At 35.0% G+C, this 20,471-nt stretch overlaps 2 long non-coding RNA genes across 2 annotated transcripts; both read right to left on the reverse strand.

Annotated features, from left to right (window-relative positions):
- Positions 1 to 10,639: 10,639 nt before the first annotated feature.
- LOC112702586 (uncharacterized) lies at positions 10,640 to 13,308 on the reverse strand. Its single transcript, XR_003154195.3, has 3 exons — positions 12,614 to 13,308; positions 12,388 to 12,535; positions 10,640 to 10,890 (listed from the first exon to the last, which is right to left on the reverse strand). It is a non-coding gene; the product is annotated as an uncharacterized lncRNA (long non-coding RNA).
- Positions 13,309 to 17,419: 4,111 nt separating this feature from the next.
- On the reverse strand, positions 17,420 to 20,079 carry LOC112702587 (uncharacterized). The gene is made up of 3 exons (XR_003154196.3): positions 19,413 to 20,079; positions 19,187 to 19,334; positions 17,420 to 17,670 (listed from the first exon to the last, which is right to left on the reverse strand). It is a non-coding gene; the product is annotated as an uncharacterized lncRNA (long non-coding RNA).
- Between the last annotated feature and the right edge of the window lie 392 nt (positions 20,080 to 20,471).

Here is a 20,471-nt window from a genome sequence, read left to right on the forward strand (position 1 = left end):
AGGTTTATGAGAAAATAAGTGGGCAAAAGGTTAATCTTGATAAGTCGTCCGTCTTTTTTCAGCAAGAATACACCAGTTCACATCCGCGACTAGTTAGCTCAAATTCTTTTGGTACCACACGTTGGAAATCAGAACAAATATCTAGGCCTCCCAACAGTGGTTCAGAGATCCAAGAAGGCCACTTTCAACTTCATTAAAGATAGGGTGATTCAGAAACTGAGTCATTGGAAACGAGCTCTTTTATCTACTAGTGGTAGAGAAGTGTTAATTAAGGTTGTGGCCACGGCAATTCTTATTTATACTCTAAGTTGTTTCAAACTACCAGAAACTCTCCTTGAAGAAATTCAAAGAGCCATCCTACAATTATGGTAGGGCCAAAAGGAGTCTGAGCAGAGAATGCAGTGGATTAGGTGGATAATTACTTGCAGACCAAAGAATCAAGGAGGACTCAATTTCAAAGACCTTAAAGCCTTTAATCTGGCAATGTTAGAAAAACAAGGCTGGCGGCTACTCACCAGGCCTAACTCTCTTATCAGTAAAGTTTACCAGAGTAAGTATTATTGACATTCTAGTTTCCTAAGAGCAGAAATAGGTACAAATCCCTCCTGGAATTGGCGTAGATTAATGGAAGGAAGGAAAATCTTAGAGAAAGGAATTCTCTGGGAAGTGGGCAGAGGTCTATCTATTCGAATTAGGGAGGATTCATGGGTCAGAGACTATGTAGCCATCACTCCTACTCTCTCACAACATACAGATGAAAGACCATAGAGGGTCTTAGACCTAATCCTACCTAACAAGTCATGGAATCAACCACTAATTCAATCAATCTTCAGCCCAAAAATTACTACAGCGATCCTCAACACACAGATACATAGAACAGAAGATAGAGTTACCTGGATGAAAGGAAAAGGAGATAGATTTACTGTGAACTCAGCATACATGATAAGTTTCTAATTTTTTCACCCACCTTTGGAATACCTGCCAGAACATTGCCAACACAAAGTATTATGGTCTAGTTTGTTCAAAATAAATTGACTTCCAAAAATTATGAACTACCTTTGGAAGATAATGCATGGGGATTACCTGTTCTTCAGAAGCTCCAATCCCAAATTCAATAAATGAACCCAATTTGTCGGCAGTACAACCAAGTTGAGGAATCAACTTTTCATTATTTCTGGGAGTGCACATAATCGAAGGATGTTTGGCACGCAGAAAATTTGTCCACACCAGACCAACAAGAAGAATCCTGAAAATGGTGGATGAGACTGGAAAATGAGTTGAGAAGAAATGAAGCAACTAAAGAAAGAAGAGAACTCGCAGCAAACATTACTTGGCAGATTTGGAAAGCCCGTAACGTCTTCATCTTTGAAGGCCATCAAATCCCTCCATATGAAGTCTTGGCAGCAGCTCAAAAGGCTATGGAAGACCGTAGAAGAAGATGAAAGCCTCACTTTCCTTTTTCTTTTCTTACAATAAGTTATGTATTAGAATATTGGTGGATCCATCTTCTATCCTTACCTGTAGTCCATTTTGGACCATTCATTTTCATTAATGAAAATTAAATCCTATGGTTGAAAAAAAAAAGGCCAAATATTTGACCCGTAAATGTAGAGTTATTGGGGAGAGAAGTAAGGAGAGAAAGAGCAGAGATAGAAGAGAGAAAAAAGTGTTACCATTTTCAATACCATAATAATTCTGAAGTAATAGACTATAATAATGTAAGATTACAAAATCTTCTCAGACTTTACTTTTGTGATTCTTGCACCTTTATTCACAACAGCAGTAGACCTGCAGCTACACTATAAATATTTTTTTCATGGCCAATCAGATTTCACCAAACCTCAAGGGTACTAGTACTACTCTCATCTTTGACCATTCAAAATTATTAATATAAAATTTCTTATGGTTACAAGTAACAAAGAGAAGTTCATCACAGAACATATTTTACTGTCAAACAAACAAATAAAAGAAAAATCTTTTTCGTACTTATCAAGTATCAAACAATGACGGATTCAAAAAATTTTATTAATGAGGACAAAACATATAACACATGATAATAATTTTATAATTATATTTTATTATTATAAAAAATAATTAATCTTCTAGTTATTTAACTAATAAATTAAAACACCTATATAATAATTTAAATAATAACATATAACTTACAATTTTTTTCTTTTAAATTTGATATTTAAAAAAGATTGAAGAACTTTTTTATTATTAATACAATTAAATATTTTATTTTTTATATATATGAGTAAATAATCATTTAAAAATTCATGTCTTATAAGATTACGAAATTGACTCTTTATAATATTCATAATTAATTTTTTTTAATTGATGTTGTTATCACTAAAATAAGAACTAATTTTAAAAAAAAAATATCAATAAATATTCGTATATTTAGATGTTATTTTTTATTTTAACTGTTATTTGTTGTTAATTAATATTATTATATTTTAAAATTTAAATTATTAATGGATCTTATTATTCAATAATATTTAACATATAATAAAAATATATAGTAATATAATTACAAAATAAAATACAAAATAATTGAATGAATTAAAAAATAAAAAAATAAAAATAAATCTTTAGTTGAGTCAAAAAAATTAAATAATGAAGTTGTGTCTTACTAGGAGCCAGAGAATAAAAAAAAAATAAGAGAAGAGAATTAAAATGTCGGAGAATATAAAAAAAATTGTTTTTAGTACTTCAATTTAAATAACTGACTTAATTTTTAATTATTTTTTATTATTATTTAATTATTTTTATAATTAATATAATATCATTATAAAATAGTGAGATTTTTTTCTATATATTATGAAAATAGAAATAGATTAAAAAAATTATAGTGGGTCAAATTTATATCAATTATAAAAAAACGGCGTAAAAGTGATAGAGTTGTCACAGAAAACTACTAATAAATATATCAATTAAACTACATGAACAAGAGAGTCAAAAAATTTGCAGGACTTTGGATCAATTAATAAGAGACTTAGTTGAAAATTACCTGTTCACATAATACTACTATGATAAAATACTAAAATCATACTGCACTTTATCCAACCAACTAAGAAGTAACTAAGATTAATTGAAAAATGAGTAAATAATCAAAATATATGTTTTGATATTTAAAGATTCGCATAATCCAACAAGAAATTTCACTAAAGAATTAAAATTGGGGCACCTGATTATGATTGAAAGCCATTTGTCACGGTAAATTTTTAGAAGGTTAGATTTAATAGTGTTTGTATAGTTTTCTGGAGTGTTTGAGAATACTCTAGATGGTTCTGGAACGTTCTAAAATGTCTTAGAAGTTTCTGGAATACCCTAGAAGATTCTAGAAGACTTTAGAAGATCATAGAATATTCTAGAAGAGTGTGGATTGATATAAAAATATGAAGAGTTGTATGGAACAATCTAGAAGTATTTAGAAAGTAGTGGTAGGATAGATATCTATAAAGAAGGTTCTAGATGATTAATCTAGACCATTGATTAGATTTAATCCTAACCATCCATTGAGGAGGTGGATGGCTATAAATAGGAGGTAAGAGTTAGTGTGAGGGTGTGTGAATCATTTGTAACCACACTTAAGTAATAAAGTGTTCTTTCCACCAAGCTTCTTTTTTCTTGTGTTCTCTTGTGTTATTAGCTTTCTTGCTAAGTATTGAGGGTTAGGCTGACTTGGTCTTAACTCAAGAGGTTGAGTAAGTCCGAGTGCCGGCACAGTAGCGTTGGAGTGTGTCCAAGGCCGTGACAACTTGGTATCCAAGTAAGGTTCGAGAGGGAGCACAAGTGGTTTGTGAGAATGGCTTCTAATATCACCATGGAGCATGTTGAGTCTCAAAGGGGAAGGGATGCTATTCCTTCTCAATGGGGAGGCAAGAAGATCCGTTCTTCAAGTGAGCCTAGAGGTAAGGACTCTAACTTCTTAGAAGAAAGAGTTTCTATGTTAGAAAATGTTCTATCCTCTATGGATGAGCGCTTCCAAAGGATAGAACATGACAAGGAGACCCTCAAGGCTCACGTGTTGGGAGAATTAGATGCTTTCAAAGAAATCATGCTCCAAATCGAAGAGAAGCTTGAGAATTCCTTGAAGCTATTTGAGGAAGTTCGAGTTTGGTTCGAGGAGGCAAAATCTCGACCAACCATTATAAGGGAGATGACAAAGATTGATCTCCCAAAGCCAAAGGAATTCAAGGGCGTGAGGGACGCTCGAGAGGTGGAGAACTAAATATGGTAAATGGAGAGGTACTTCGAAGGCCAAGGGGTGGTCGAAGAAGCAATAAAGGTACGTACTGCAGCTCTCTACCTTTCTGATAATGCTACTTTATGGTGGAGGAGAAAGTGGGAAGATATGAAGAAGGGTACTTACAAAAGGGAATTAAAGAGACAATTCTTCCCTGAGAATGTGGTTTATGAAGCAAGGAAGAAGTTGAGGGAGTTGAAGCACAAGAGTACGATTAGCGACTATGTAAAGGAGTTCACTACTCTCACACTTTAAATCCCCAACTTAGCATCAGAGGATGCATTGTTCTTCTTCATTGATGGACTCCAACCTTGGGCAAAGCAAGAACTACAAAGAAGGAATGTTAAGGATGTCGATGAGGCCATCGTGGTGGCCGAATCACTCACTGAGTATCATAGGGGAGACTCTAAACCCAAGTATTCTTCCAAGCCTAGTTCTACTAAAAGTGGGGGAGACAAGGGGAAGAGTTTCTCAACCAAGAAGGAGGGAAAATACTCTTCAAAGAAAGAGTACGAGGAAAAGAAGAAGGCTTTCGTACTTAAAGGAGGATGCTTCGTGTGCAAGGGACCACACCAAATGAAGGACTGTCCCAAGTTAGGGACTCTGGCATCTATCGCCGAGGAACGAGAGGCCCAAACTCAAGTAACTGAGTGTGTTGGATCCATCCAACACATAAATGCTGTGAAGGGCAAAGAGGCAAGCAATGCAGAAAAGAAAGGCTTGATGTATGTCAAAGCCTTTATCAATGAAAAACCTGTCATGGCTATGATCGACACTGGTGCTACACACAACTTCATCACGCCTGATGAAGCAAAGAGGCTTGGGTTGAAGATCACCGAAAAGAATGGTTGGTTCAAACCCGTGAACACCAAGGGTGAACCCCTTAAGGGAGTAGCAAAAGGGGTTGAGATGACTCTTGGTTCTTGGAAGGGCCTTGTAGATTTCTCAGTAGCACCCATGGATGATTTTAAAATAGTCATTGGGCTCGATTTGCAAAGGAAGGCAAATATAATACCTATGCCATACTACGACGTAGTATGCGTCATGGAGAAAGGGTCTCCATGCATGGTCCCTACAGTCTCTAAAGTTGGAGGACCACCGATACTCTCTGCTATGCAACTCAAGAAAGGGTTCAAGAAGGGAGAGATTACATATTTGGCTCTATTACAAGAGGAGTCAACATCTGAAAGAGAAGACGTTCCTCCCAAAATCAAGGAAGTCCTTGAAGAAAATAAGAATGTGATGCCTCCCGAGTTGCCAAAATAATTACCACCTAGGAGGAAGGTGGACCACAAGATTGAATTGGAGTCAGGAGCAAAGCCGCCCGCCTCAACACCTTATAGGATGGCACCGCCAGAACTTGAAGAGTTGAAGAAGCAACTCAAGGATTTGCTAGATGCTGGATTCATCCGTCCATTGAAGGCACTTTATGGCGCACCCGTCTTGTTCCAAAAGAAGCATGATGGTTCATTGAGACTATGCATCGACTATCGAGCACTGAATAAGGTAACCATCAAGAACAAATACCCCATTCCTTGGATAACCGATTTGTTTGATCAACTTGGTAGAGCCAAGTGGTTCTCAAAGCTAGATTTGAGGTCAGGATATCACCAAGTGAGAATTGCTGATGGTGATGAGCCTAAGACCACGTGTGTCATGAGGTATGGATCGTATGAGTGGTTGGTAATGCCTTTTGGCTTGACCAATGCTCCTGCGACCTTTTGTACCTTGATGAACGAAATCTTTCGACCTTACCTTGATCGGTTTGTAGTGGTCTACTTGGATGACATTGTTGTCTATAGTAATACTTTGGAGGAACATGTAGAACACTTACGAACCGTGTTCAAGATCTTGCAAGAGAATAACCTATATGTGAAGAAGGAAAAGTGTTCCTTTGTAAGGGACGAAGTCCACTTCTTGGGACACATCATTAAAGGTGGAACTCTCTGCATGGATCAAGGAAAGGTGAAGGCTATCAAAGAGTGGGAGCCGCCAAACAAGGTATCTGAATTGAGGTCATTCCTTGGGTTGGCCAATTACTATCGGAGGTTTATCAAGGGATACTCTGCCAAGGCTGCACCATTAACTGATCTTCTCAAGAACAATCACACTTGGGAATGGTTAAAGGAGTATCAAAGGCCTTTGAGAGTCGCAAGTTGAATGATACAGAGAGGCGATACACCATCCAAGAGAAGGAGATGACCGCGGTAGTGCATTGTTTGAGAACTTGGCGTCATTACTTGCTTGGTTCACACTTTATCGTCAAGACAGACAATGTGGCTACAAGCTACTTCCAAACTCAAAAGAAGTTGAGCCCCAAACAAGCTAGGTGGCAGGACTTCTTGGCTGAGTTTGATTTTGAGTTTGAATACAAGTCAGGCAAGACTAATGTGGTAGCAGATGTGCTGAGTCGCAAGGCTGAATTGGCGGCCATTTCTATGGTTGAAGGAGATATTGTGCACACCATCAAGGAAGGGTTGCATCACGATCCATTAGCCAAGAAGTTGGTGGAGTTGGCTAGAGAAGGTAAGACCAAAGGATTTTGGCTAGAAAATGAACTTCTCTACACTAAAGGGAGAAGGCTATACGTCCCTAAATGGAAAAATCTAAGAAGAAAATTAGTAAGAGAATGCCACGACACCAAGTGGGCTGGTTACCAAGGTTAGCGAAGGACCTTGGCACTCATTGAATCTTCTTATTATTGGCCTCAGATGAGAGATGAAGTAGAGAGCTATGTGAAGACTTGTCTTGTGTGCCAACAAGATAAGATTGAAAACAAGACACCAAGCGGGTTGTTGGAACCTCTGCCTCCATCAGAGCGATCATGGGAAAGTGTCTCTCTAGATTTCATTTCTGCCTTACCGAAGTTTGAGGGGTTTGGATCTATTCTCGTGGTAGTGGATCGATTTTCGAAGTATGCTACCTTTATACCCGCCCCTACTGACTGCACTGCAGAGGAGGCAGCACGACTATTCTTCAAGAATGTGGTGAAATATTGGGGATTGCCTAAGAGCATCATTAGTGATTGAGATCCACGCTTCACAGGACGACTATGGACAGAGCTATTCAAACTCCTTGGGTCGGAGCTTCATTTTTCAACAAGCTTCCATCCTCAAACCGATGGGCAGACTGAGAGAGTGAATGCCTTACTCGAGTGTTACTTGAGGCATTTTGTAAGCGCTAATCAGAAAGATTGGACAAAACTCCTCGACGTTGCTCAGTTCTCATATAATTTGCAAAGGAGTGAGTCTACAGGGAAGAGTCCGTTCGAGATTGTGACTAGACAACAACCGCTTACACCTCACTCTCTTCCTTCCCCTTACTCAGGGAAGAGCCCTGGAGCTTATCATATGATTAAGTCTTGGGAAGAACAAGCAGATGTCACTCGTTCTTACCTCGACAAAGCTGCAAAGAGGATGAATAAATGGGCAGATAAGAAGTTGAGGCATGCAAGCTATAAAGTGGGAGACAAGGTAATGATCAAACTTCTTCCACAACAATTCAAAGCCTTTCGCAAGGTTCATAAAGGCTTAATCCGTAAATACGAAGGGTCATTTGAGATCATTGGACGTGTTGGGGAAGTTACTTATAAAGTACAACTCCCTCCCTCTATGAAGATCCACCCGGTCTTCCATGTGAGTATGCTTAAACCATATCACGAAGACCAAGGTGAACCGAGTAGAGGTGATTCGAGTCGTGCTCCGCCTGTGGTGATTAGATCCTTTGATAAAGAAATCGAAGAGATCTTAGCTAATCACGTCGTGCGACGAAGAGGAGTACCACCAAGTATCCAATACTTGATCAAGTGGAAAGGACTTCTGATAACTGAAGCTAGTTGGGAAGCTCGTGAAGATCTGTGGCAATTCCAAGAACACCTAGAGTGCTATCATGAACAGAACGCGACGAGGACGTCTGCGCATTAGGTGGGGGAGAATGTCACGGTAAATTTTTAGAAGGTTAGATTTAACAATGTTTGTATAGTTTTTTGGAATGTTTGAGAATACTCTAGATGGTTCTGGAACGTTCTAGAATGTCCTAGAAGTTCCTGAAATACCCTAGAAGATTCTAGAAGACTCTAGAAGATCATAGAATATTCTAGAAGAGTGTGGATTGATATAAAAGTATGAAGAGTTGTATGGAACAATCTAGAAGTATTTAGAAAGTAGTGGTAGGATAGATATTTATAAAGAAGGTTCTAGATGATTAATCTAGACCATTGATTAGATTTAATCCTAACCATCCATTGAGGAGGTTGATGGCTATAAATAGGAGGTAAAAGTTAGTGTGAGGGTGTGTGAATCATTTGTAACCACACTTAAGTAATAAAGTGTTCTTTCCACCAAGCTTCCTTTCTCTTGTATTCTCTTGTGTTATTAGCTTTCTTGCTAAGTATTGAGGGTTAGGCTGACTTGGTCTTAGCTCAAGAGGTTGAGTAAGTCCGAATGCCGACACGGTAGCATTGGAGTGTATCCAAGACCGTGACACATTGGTGCAAATATACACACAAAAAATCTGAGGCATTTCATCAAACATCATGTGAATATAGATAGACATAAATGAGCTACAAAAGGGGCACATCCCTAAACGCTTTACATACTTCTATTTATTTAGTTTTTGTTTTTTCAACATATTGGTTTACTCCATTGAACGAAGCTACGACAATATTATTTATCACTTTAGTAACACCACTGGAAGAGCGCGCGTCACATTCAATCAATTAATTTAACATGCATAGCATATAATAATATGAATGTGATCGTTTGAGTATCCATATATTTTCATTTCTATTTTAATAATATTGTTTTTTTTTACACAAAGTCATATAAAGACAATAACAATAAATATTGATTTATTTATCAAGTATATTTTAATAGAAATTATCAAATTAAAGACAATGACTATATAAATTTTAAATGTATTGTCATGTAAATTTAATGACTATAAATATATTATCTGTAAATTATTTATTAGTTATATTTAATTTTAACTATTAAAACTAATTTAATGACTATAACTATATTCTCATATTTTTATATAAAAATCTTATTCTCATAATAAAAAAATTTAGTAGAATTTATTATTTTGTGTTATATTTTTAGTTATTAATCTAATATTTTTAGTTTAAAAATTTAATAATATACTATTAATTTATATTTTTAAATATTATTAACTAACTACTCACTAAAAACAATACATTATATTGATCTTTTAGTATTCTTCAGAGATTAAATATATAACATCCACGACCTTTTTTATTTTATAAAATGTGACGCTAACAATCTCTTATAAACATAAAATTTACTTAATATACTAAAACTGGGTTTTCCCTCCGCTACTAAAGGTGACGTGTCGATCTCTCATGCCTCCGTTTTCCCTCCAAAACGAATAAATTTTTTTTTCTATTCTAAATTATTTTATTGTAATTATATTATAATTAATACTAAATGAATAATATATAATTATACTAATTTAACAACATATCTTCATTATAATTATATCAAATCAATATTTAATGCACTATTAAACTATTTATCAATTATCAATTAAAAATACTTTTAATAATTTTAATGATAATAATAATATCAATAATAAAATCTTTGTTACCCGATTCACGTATATCAAATAATTTTTTTAAATTATTTTATAAAAAATATCTTTAATATAATTATATTGTAATTAATATTTAATGAATAATATATAATTATACTAATTTAGAAACATATTTTCATTATAATTGTATCAAATCAAAATTTAATGCACTATTAAACTACTTATCAATTATCAATTAAAAATACTTTTATTCATTTTAATGATAATAATAATATCAGTAATAGTAATACTAATAATAAAAAATCTTTGTTACCCGTGCTATGATGAAATTAATATATAATTATACTAATTTAGGAGCATATATTCATTATAATTGTATCAAATCAATATTTAATGCATTATTAAAGAATTACTTTAATAATAGGTAATTTACATATTTATTTTTGTTTTACTAAAGTCTATATATAGTGTTTTTCTGTGGTACATGAATCTAAATTTGAGAGTCAATTCATAATTTTATATTTAGTATTTTTTCTTTTTTATTACTTCATAGAATAAGAATGTATTCTCGTTTTTTATTGAAGTTGACTCTTTTAAGGTACAATTTATAATTTTTTATAATATTTTTCATATACTCATTTTATTATATTATTCTTTTAATAATTTTTTATTTGTTATTACTCTAAGTTATTCTTATCGTCTAATGTTCCAGTTGTAACACCCTCACTATCAGTAGTCACGCTTCCGGCTGCGCCACTCTGATAGCAAGGAGTATTACGACTACTTTACATACTAAATACTAAAATAGGAGCCTGTGACTCGACACTGTATCGCTGATTTCCTTGAAAACCGGAAGTAAACACTTTATCTTAATAAAAAAACAATCAGACATAGATTCATATACAAGACTCCTTACATAATAACTCATAATATAATATACATATAAAACATACAAATCCTATCCCTCTTACAAATTTGTAATAACAAAGTCGAGGGAATAAAATAATCTAATTAATACAACAACATATCAACCAAACACGGTATAACTCTTCTTAACGCTTCTTCATCCGGTTCCTGAAAAGGTAAAGCTGTAGGGGGGTGAGAACCTAACCACACGGTCTCACCACGGAGTTTCAAAGTTGTCATAAGAAGATATTCAATAAGAAAACTATTTTCAGATTCTGTGATTATCATTGTCTTATAAATACTTCTAAAATTCAATAGCTAATCGTTTAAAACCTTTTCAAAGAGGCAGTGTTTAACATTTTCAGAAATTCAAAGTCTTTCCTTTCTCATAAGCAAATCTCAATCAGAAACCAACCACACAATCAAACAACACAGTCATTAATTCAGCACCAAGATTCATTCTCAAATGTAGCACACCAGGATAAACACAGGCAAGGCAAACAAGGAAAGCACAAGTAGGTAGCAGTTACAGCAAGTAGTTCAAGTAGCAGTTAAGAACAGTTTAGCAATTAGGCAAACCAAAACAAGTTCAAACCCAAGCAAAGCATACAAATGCATATGATGCATGCCTGTCCTATGGCTGATGAGGCTCATCTGTCGGTTATCCAGCCAACCCGACAAGTCTGAATTGTACTTAGACTGTCCCCCGACGTGCATCCCCAAGAGTCTATGCATAGCTTTTTCTCAAATAATCAATATTGCTCAATGGGGGTAACATTCCCGGGAATTTATATAGTGCCCGGTCACACACTTACGTCGTAGGGTCAACAGAGTATCGAGTTTTCAACCTGGTACACGTGGTGGCAAGCCACGGCACTTAATCCAGGGAACCTCGTGTCTCAGATATTTCAAATTCATAAGCCTTGTGAATAATTCAAAGTTCACATCTCAACATTCTCAATATCATAATCATTCAACAATCCAAATTTCATTTCCAAGTTCATTTCAAAGCCATATTTCAAAGAAAATCCCCATTATCCTCTTTTTCATTCTGTTCGTTAACAATCTCGATTCCAAAAAAAAATTCTTTCTTTGATAGACAAATCAATCTTAAAACGTATATTGCTTAAAAAAAACTAATTTTTTTTTATTACTTTAAATAAAACTTTCAATTTTATAAATTTCGGCAGCATCTCCTCTAAAACTTGGACACTGCCACCCTTTTCGGGTCCCATCCAAACATTTCTCAAACCTCTTCTCAACCATTTTCAAATCTCAAACATTTTCCAGAATTGAACCAGTTCCAATATCAAATTATTTTCAAATCAACCAATTCTAACAAATAAACCTCTTTTTAAAATCGAATCAGCTCAAATACTAAATCATTTATAAAGTCACTAACTCAAAATTAAACCACTTCCAAAGCCAATTCCTTTACATCATCAAAAATAGCTTCAAACCAAGAAAAGACATTTCTCATAATAATCAACTAAATAACCTTTCAAATTAATTTCTTTTCAGCAATCACAAACTACTCAAGCAGTCAAGCAATCAGTCATTCAGTCCAGCAAACAACCACATTTATAAGGCAATTATAATCATATGCATATATTCTCTCATATTAATATCTATTTATCACAACTCTGTAATATAAATTAGATTTTAAGAAAAACCCCTACCTCGACTCATCGAAACCATAGCTTAAAATGCGTCAACGAAACCATTTCTCTTAACCCGAAACCAACAGCAACCGCAAACTCAGTCCCTGATCACTTCCGCAGCACTCACAGCAACTTAAGAGCGACATATGACGCTCAAAACACAACCCTACGTTACCAGAACCTCAGAGTTTATAACCAAACATAACAGAATACTACCACGGGTTTCCGAAACATAAATACTTACCAAACTAAGAAAATGAAACAGCGGCAATCGCTGAACCGGTTTGGCGGCAGCTCCGGCAGCCACCTCGAACGACAGCGACGACCAGAACTCCGACAACGGCGACGGCGGCAGATCTCGGTGGCGACAGAGGTGTTCTCCAGTGGCAGGACCCGGACAGAAGCTCCGGCAGCGGCGGATCTGGCGGCAACGGCTTCTCAATGGCAACACACCCCACGACGACAACTCCCGCACAGCGCGTCTCTCTCTCTCTCGCGAACGGCGGCGACGGTGACTCCTCGCGCGGCTCTCTCCCTCGATCCTGGTCTTCCTTGCGACGGCGATGAGTGACGCGGTGGCAGCGGCGGTTTGCGATGGCGGCGACGAGCTGGAGCACAACGGCGGCGGCTATGGGCGTTACCAAGCTCGATGACAACAGCGGCCTCTTCTCCTTCTTAGCTCGGTCCGGCTGCTCGGTGGCGGTGGCTATGGCAAGACGCGTCGGCAGCGGTCGTCCCCCTCCCTTCCTCCTTCTCAGTTCAGCCCTCTTTTCTCGTTTTCCTTTCTTTTCTCTCTATCTCAGTATGTGTGGGTTTGTGTGTGTTACAGATGTGAAGGAGTTAGAAGGGTGAGGGGGTAATGGCGGCTACTGAAGGAAACATGGGAGGTATAGGTGTGTTTGTGTGTATGTGGCTGGATGGAGTAATAATAATAATAATAATAATAATAATAATAATAATAATAATAATAATAATAATAATGGTTAAATCAATGGTGAAAGAAGGCTGTTAATGAAGTACGTTTCAAAAGCTACACATGATTTCTAATAAAAATTATGATATAATGTATAAATTTAAAATCTAATTTAATTCTTTAAAATTATTTTAAAAAAAATATTATTTATTTATCAATTTGCTAATTGAATTTTAATTAAGTATTCCAATTTAAAATTAAAGATAATTAATTTTCTTTGTTTATAAAATTAAAGTATTAAATTCTAGAATCTCAATTATTTAACTAAATTGTATAAAATTCTTATTCTTTTACAACTGTTAATCTCTATAATTTAAATATAAAAAAAAATTATTCAATAATTATAAAATTAAATAAAATTTTTAATTTATTAGTCAAAACTTGATTTAATTACTTTTAATAAAAATAATTTTTCTAAAAATAAAATCTTTAATGAATAAATAAATTGAAATTAACTCATAATAATATTTTTTTTCGAAAATTATGGGTCTTACATCCTACCTACCTTATAAAAATTTTCGTCCTCGAAAATTAGCGTATTACAGAAAACATTACATGGTTTTAGCATTTTATGAAAAAGTAAAGAACCTTAGCATTCATATTTATATAGTTTCAAATACTTTGATTATCATATAGTATAAAAATATAAAAGTAGGAGTGTGACTGCAAGACAGAAATTATAAAGCAAGCTTGATGCAAATGCTGACATGGTTCAAACATGTAATGGTAAAGTAAGGTGACGAAAGATTATAAAACAGGTTGGGCTTTAAACGATGTGCTTAACATTCACATACTAGTCTCGCACCAACTTCAAATATTCAACTATTCAACCTTCAACATAACTTATTTCTACTATTCTCAACCGTACTTCATCGAACAACTCATCTGAGGGTTCTCAACTTCATCAAACACTTTGCAAATCTGACTAGTCCCAAACCTAACATCAACAAAACTCTTTCGTGTAAAACAAAGCTCCACAGCATCCTATGGCATCGCATATTTACTAATTTTACCTTTTGCATTCACTAACCGTGTCTTAAGAACTAATGTATTACTTGCCACATCTAAGATCACACGTGACATTAAAATAAGTCTCGAATCACGTAGAAGGTCACAAGATTTTAGAAAAGAATGATAAGTGACAAGAATAGTACTCATAGGATTTTGAAAGAACGAATGAGATTATAGGTAAATAAGGATACATAAGTAATGAAAATTGCCAAAAAGGAATTAATTGACAACTACAAGGATAACTCTTGAATTAAAGAAATTCGATAAGATTAATAAGGAAAAAAAAACAGTGTTAGTCTGAAACAGATTTCAAGCTGAGTCAAAGAAGTATGAGATTTTGTAGAAATGGAATGATTAAAGACAATAACGATGCATCACAACAGAACAATTTCGGAATACTATAAGGTTTCCTTAGCTCGTACAGAAATATGAGGTCAACAACTGTGTTACTAGAGATCTTATCTTATTCGAAAATGTAAATAGATCAAGATATGTGTAAGGTACAGATTGTGAAGCAAAGAAATATAAATTACATCTCAAGAAAAGAAAAAGGGTAAACAACACGTCAAATTACGTGGCACGATTGGAACACATAAGCCTATATGACCTGATTAAAAGGAACACTTAACATTTTCAAAGATTCAAGGATCGGTGTTGTATCGAAATAATTTTAATGTTATGTCAAGAGTATAGGATTCATGTAAGGAAGTGTAATGACCAAGACAGATGCTCATAAAGATTCAAACAGTATTTTATAAGCAAGGGTCGGATGTATGGAGAGTTCAAAGAACTTTAATGGAGACTATGAGAAGAAAACAGTACATTCATCAGAATTGAATTCAAACTGAATTTAAAGTACAAGACTCATAAGGGAGTAACCAAAGTCAATGACATCGTTTACAAAATTTAAGAAAATGTTTAGGAACGCAATTAAATGGAATGTCCACACAAAAAAAATAGATGAATTTAAGAGGAAGATTATCTTACTTTGTAAAAAGAAAAGATATGGAATAAATATTTAAAGGAACTAACAAAAGTATAGATATTTGCGTTGCTTCAAAACGTACCTGGGCTGAAATATATTACGTGAGGTTCATAAAATGAAAGTTATGTAAAATAGAAACAAAATCTTCCTTCAAGAATCTCAAAATATGCTTAAATATATAACCAAACAAAAATATGCATAAAATTGCAATAGGATTAGAAGGAAAATCAAGTTCTTTTACTTCAGAACTGTTCTTAAGATAAGAATAGAATATGTGAAGTTTGAAAGATGAAATTTAATTAAGCTAAGAACCAAAAGTAATTTCTCAAAAATTCATAAATATTTAGTCAATTAGAGATATGTAGTGAAATTGCAGTAAAGTTGAAAAGAATCCAAATTTGTTTCAAAAAAAGGATTCGAGATAAGGTCTCAAAATACATATGCTTTCAAGAACTCATGAATCAAAGCATGCTAAATTCAAAACATCTTCATCAGATTTAAAGGAGGGCATGCTATGGATACAATCAAACAAGAAAATATTGACTTGAAATTTCTTTAAAAAGGCCTAGAACCAAAATTCCAAGGGTACTCTTGAAATTGCAACCTCATAAAGATGTTCAAGGACATTGAGATGCACCTAAAAAGAGAATCAAATCGTATTTTGAATAAGAAACTTAAATCAAAAGGATTTGATAGGACCAACAAGATGAAAAATAATACAATATTTTGAAATGAGTTCAAGCTGAATTAAAGAAGCGCGAAGTTTATAGGAAAGAATATCCTAAACCCAAAACAAGGTTCACAGAACTCGAGAGTACCATTAAAAATACTTTCAAATGCATTATTCATAAAAGAATGGAAAACTTGCGAAAAATTTATTTCGCAGTCTAAAAGAAAAGGTAAGCAACAAACATTCTTTAAAAGAATAACAAAAGCTTGAACGTAGCTTTATTCCAATATAAATTTAATTTGAAGTAAACTATGCAATATTTGAAAAAGAAAAGACTTAATTTGGGTAAGGGCAAAATTATATTTTCTCAAACATTCCGAAAGGTATTCAAATACCAACAAAACAAAAGCATGCATGAAACTGCAATCTAGTTAGAAGGAAACTTGAGATAAAGTTTTGCTCATGAAAAGGAATAGAGAATGCACCGTTCAAGTAAAAGAATGCAAAGTCAATAACAACTTACACAAGAATAAACCAAAAGTTCTTAAAAAAAAAGATTTAAAACATGAGTGAATAGGACTCTTAAAATCACAACCCTATAAAGATATTCAAAGAGAAGTGAAATATGTAAAAAAAAAAAGAAATCAGTTCACAGAGTATGACAATTCAAACAAGTTTGCAGCTAATTTCAAAAGAATGCAATACTCTCAAGGAAAACAACTTAATTGATAACATAATCGCAAAGATTCTAATGATCACTCTGTTATTTCAAACATGTTTCAACGCACATCAAAGAGTACATGAGTTAAGAAAAAGAGTTTAAACAACATAAGGCAGAAGGCATATAAACGAAGGGATGGGGATGGGAAATAGTCGAACTATTTTTCAAGAAAGAATTCTCTAACAAGGACTTCAAGGCACATCAAGAAGGAACAAGTCACATGTCTTCAGCAGAATTTCGAGACACATAACAGAGTAACCTCAAGAACGAACTCCTAACGTTCCCAAATCCCGCGACTCGCGTTATCTATAACTCGTATATCGTCCATGATAACTCATTAGTGCTAACATATACATAATTTACTAGTGTTAAGCCGGCCAAACTTAATACCAGGAATTATGCAATGCAAGACTAATGGCATTAATCAATAGACCGTCATGTGCATAAAGCTCTAATTCTCGTTATTCAAACAAGACCTACTACATGACAGACTCTCAGAGTATGCAATTGAAGCATAATCAGTCGATTCCTCAGGCTCTACAGGAAAGACCGCTCTGATACCAAAATGTAACACCCTCACTATCAGTAGTCACGCTTCCGGCTGCGCCACTCTGATAGCAAGGAGTATTACGACTACTTTACATACTAAATACTAAAATAGGAGCCTGTGACTCGACATTGTATCGCTGATTTCCTTGAAAACCGGAAGTAAACACTTTATCTTAATAAAAAAACAATCAGACATAGATTCATATACAAGACTCCTTACATAATAACTCATAATATAATATACATATAAAACATACAAATCCTATCCCTCTTACAAATTTGTAATAACAAAGTCGAGGGAATAAAATAATCTAATTAATACAACAACATATCAACCAAACGCGGTATAACTCTTCTTAACGCTTCTTCATCCGGTTCCTGAAAAGGTAAAGCTGTAGGGGGGTGAGAACCTAACCACACGGTCTCACCACGGAGTTTCAAAGTTGTCATAAGAAGATATTCAATAAAAAAACTATTTTCAGATTCTGTGATTATCATTGTCTTATAAATACTTCTAAAATTCAATAGCTAATCGTTTAAAACCTTTTCAAAGAGGCAGTGTTTAACATTTTCAGAAATTCAAAGTCTTTCCTTTCTCATAAGCAAATCTCAATCAGAAACCAACCACACAATCAAACAACACAGTCATTAATTCAGCACCAAGATTCATTCTCAAATGTAGCACACCAGGATAAACACAGGCAAGGCAAACAAGGAAAGCACAAGTAGGTAGCAGTTACAGCAAGTAGTTCAAGTAGCAGTTAAGAACAGTTTAGCAAGTTAAGAACAGTTTAGCAATTAGGCAAACCAAAACAAGTTCAAACCCAAGCAAAGCATACAAATGCATATGATGCATGCCTGTCCTATGGCTGATGAGGCTCATCTGTCGGTTATCCAGCCAACCCGACAAGTCTGAATTGTACTTAGACTGTCCCCCGACGTGCATCCCCAAGAGTCTATGCATAGCTTTTTCTCAAATAATCAATATTGCTCAATGGGGGTAACATTCCCGGGAATTTATATAGTGCCCGGTCACACACTTACGTCGTAGGGTCAACAGAGTATCGAGTTTTCAACCTGGTACACGTGGTGGCAAGCCACGGCACTTAATCCAGGGAACCTCGTGTCTCAGATATTTCAAATTCATAAGCCTTGTGAATAATTCAAAGTTCACATCTCAACATTCTCAATATCATAATCATTCAACAATCCAAATTTCATTTCCAAGTTCATTTCAAAGCCATATTTCAAAGAAAATCCCCATTATCCTCTTTTTCATTCTGTTCGTTAACAATCTCGATTCCAAAAAAAAATTCTTTCTTTGATAGACAAATCAATCTTAAAACGTATATTGCTTAAAAAAAACTAATTTTTTTTTATTACTTTAAATAAAACTTTCAATTTTATAAATTTCGGCAGCATCTCCTCTAAAACTTGGACACTGCCACCCTTTTCGGGTCCCATCCAAACATTTCTCAAACCTCTTCTCAACCATTTTCAAATCTCAAACATTTTCCAGAATTGAACCAGTTCCAATATCAAATTATTTTCAAATCAACCAATTCTAACAAATAAACCTCTTTTTAAAATCGAATCAGCTCAAATACTAAATCATTTATAAAGTCACTAACTCAAAATTAAACCACTTCCAAAGCCAATTCCTTTACATCATCAAAAATAGCTTCAAACCAAGAAAAGACATTTCTCATAATAATCAACTAAATAACCTTTCAAATTAATTTCTTTTCAGCAATCACAAACTACTCAAGCAGTCAAGCAATCAGTCATTCAGTCCAGCAAACAACCACATTTATAAGGCAATTATAATCATATGCATATATTCTCTCATATTAATATCTATTTATCACAACTCTGTAATATAAATTAGATTTTAAGAAAAACCCCTACCTCGACTCATCGAAACCATAGCTTAAAATGCGTCAACGAAACCATTTCTCTTAACCCGAAACCAACAGCAACCGCAAACTCAGTCCCTGATCACTTCCGCAGCACTCACAGCAACTTAAGAGCGACATATGACGCTCAAAACACAACCCTACGTTACCAGAACCTCAGAGTTTATAACCAAACATAACAGAATACTACCACGGGTTTCCGAAACATAAATACTTACCAAACTAAGAAAATGAAACAGCGGCAATCGCTGAACCGGTTTGGCGGCAGCTCCGGCAGCCACCTCGAACGACAGCGACGACCAGAACTCCGACAACGGCGACGGCGGCAGATCTCGGTGGCGACAGAGGTGTTCTCCAGTGGCAGGACCCGGACAGAAGCTCCGGCAGCGGCGGATCTGGCGGCAACGGCTTCTCAATGGCAACACACCCCACGACGACAACTCCCGCACAGCGCGTCTCTCTCTCTCTCGCGAACGGCGGCGACGGTGACTCCTCGCGCGGCTCTCTCCCTCGATCCTGGTCTTCCTTGCGACGGCGATGAATGACGCGGTGGCAGCGGCGGTCTGCGATGGCGGCGACGAGCTGGAGCACAACGGCGGCGGCTATGGGCGTTACCAAGCTCGATGACAACAGCGGCCTCTTCTCCTTCTTAGCTCGGTCCGGCTGCTCGGTGGCGGTGGCTATGGCAAGACGCGTCGGCAGCGATCGTCCCCCTCCCTTCCTCCTTCTCAGTTCAGCCCTCTTTTCTCGTTTTCCTTTCTTTTCTCTCTATCTCAGTATGTGTGGGTTTGTGTGTGTTACAGATGTGAAGGAGTTAGAAGGGTGAGGGGGTAATGGCGGCTACTGAAGGAAACATGGGAGGTATAGGTGTGTTTGTGTGTATGTGGCTGGATGGAGTAATAATAATAATAATAATAATAATAATAATAATAATAATGGTTAAATCAATGGTGAAAGAAGGCTGTTAATGAAGTACGTTTCAAAAGCTACACATGATTTCTAATAAAAATTATGATATAATGTATAAATTTAAAATCTAATTTAATTCTTTAAAATTATTTTAAAAAAAATATTATTTATTTATCAATTTGCTAATTGAATTTTAATTAAGTATTCCAATTTAAAATTAAAGATAATTAATTTTCTTTGTTTATAAAATTAAAGTATTAAATTCTAGAATCTCAATTATTTAACTAAATTGTATAAAATTCTTATTCTTTTACAACTGTTAATCTCTATAATTTAAATATAAAAAAAAATTATTCAATAATTATAAA

This window comes from Arachis hypogaea, chromosome 7 (genome assembly GCF_003086295.3).
Source record: "Arachis hypogaea cultivar Tifrunner chromosome 7, arahy.Tifrunner.gnm2.J5K5, whole genome shotgun sequence".
Taxonomy (NCBI): Eukaryota; Viridiplantae; Streptophyta; class Magnoliopsida; order Fabales; family Fabaceae; genus Arachis; species Arachis hypogaea.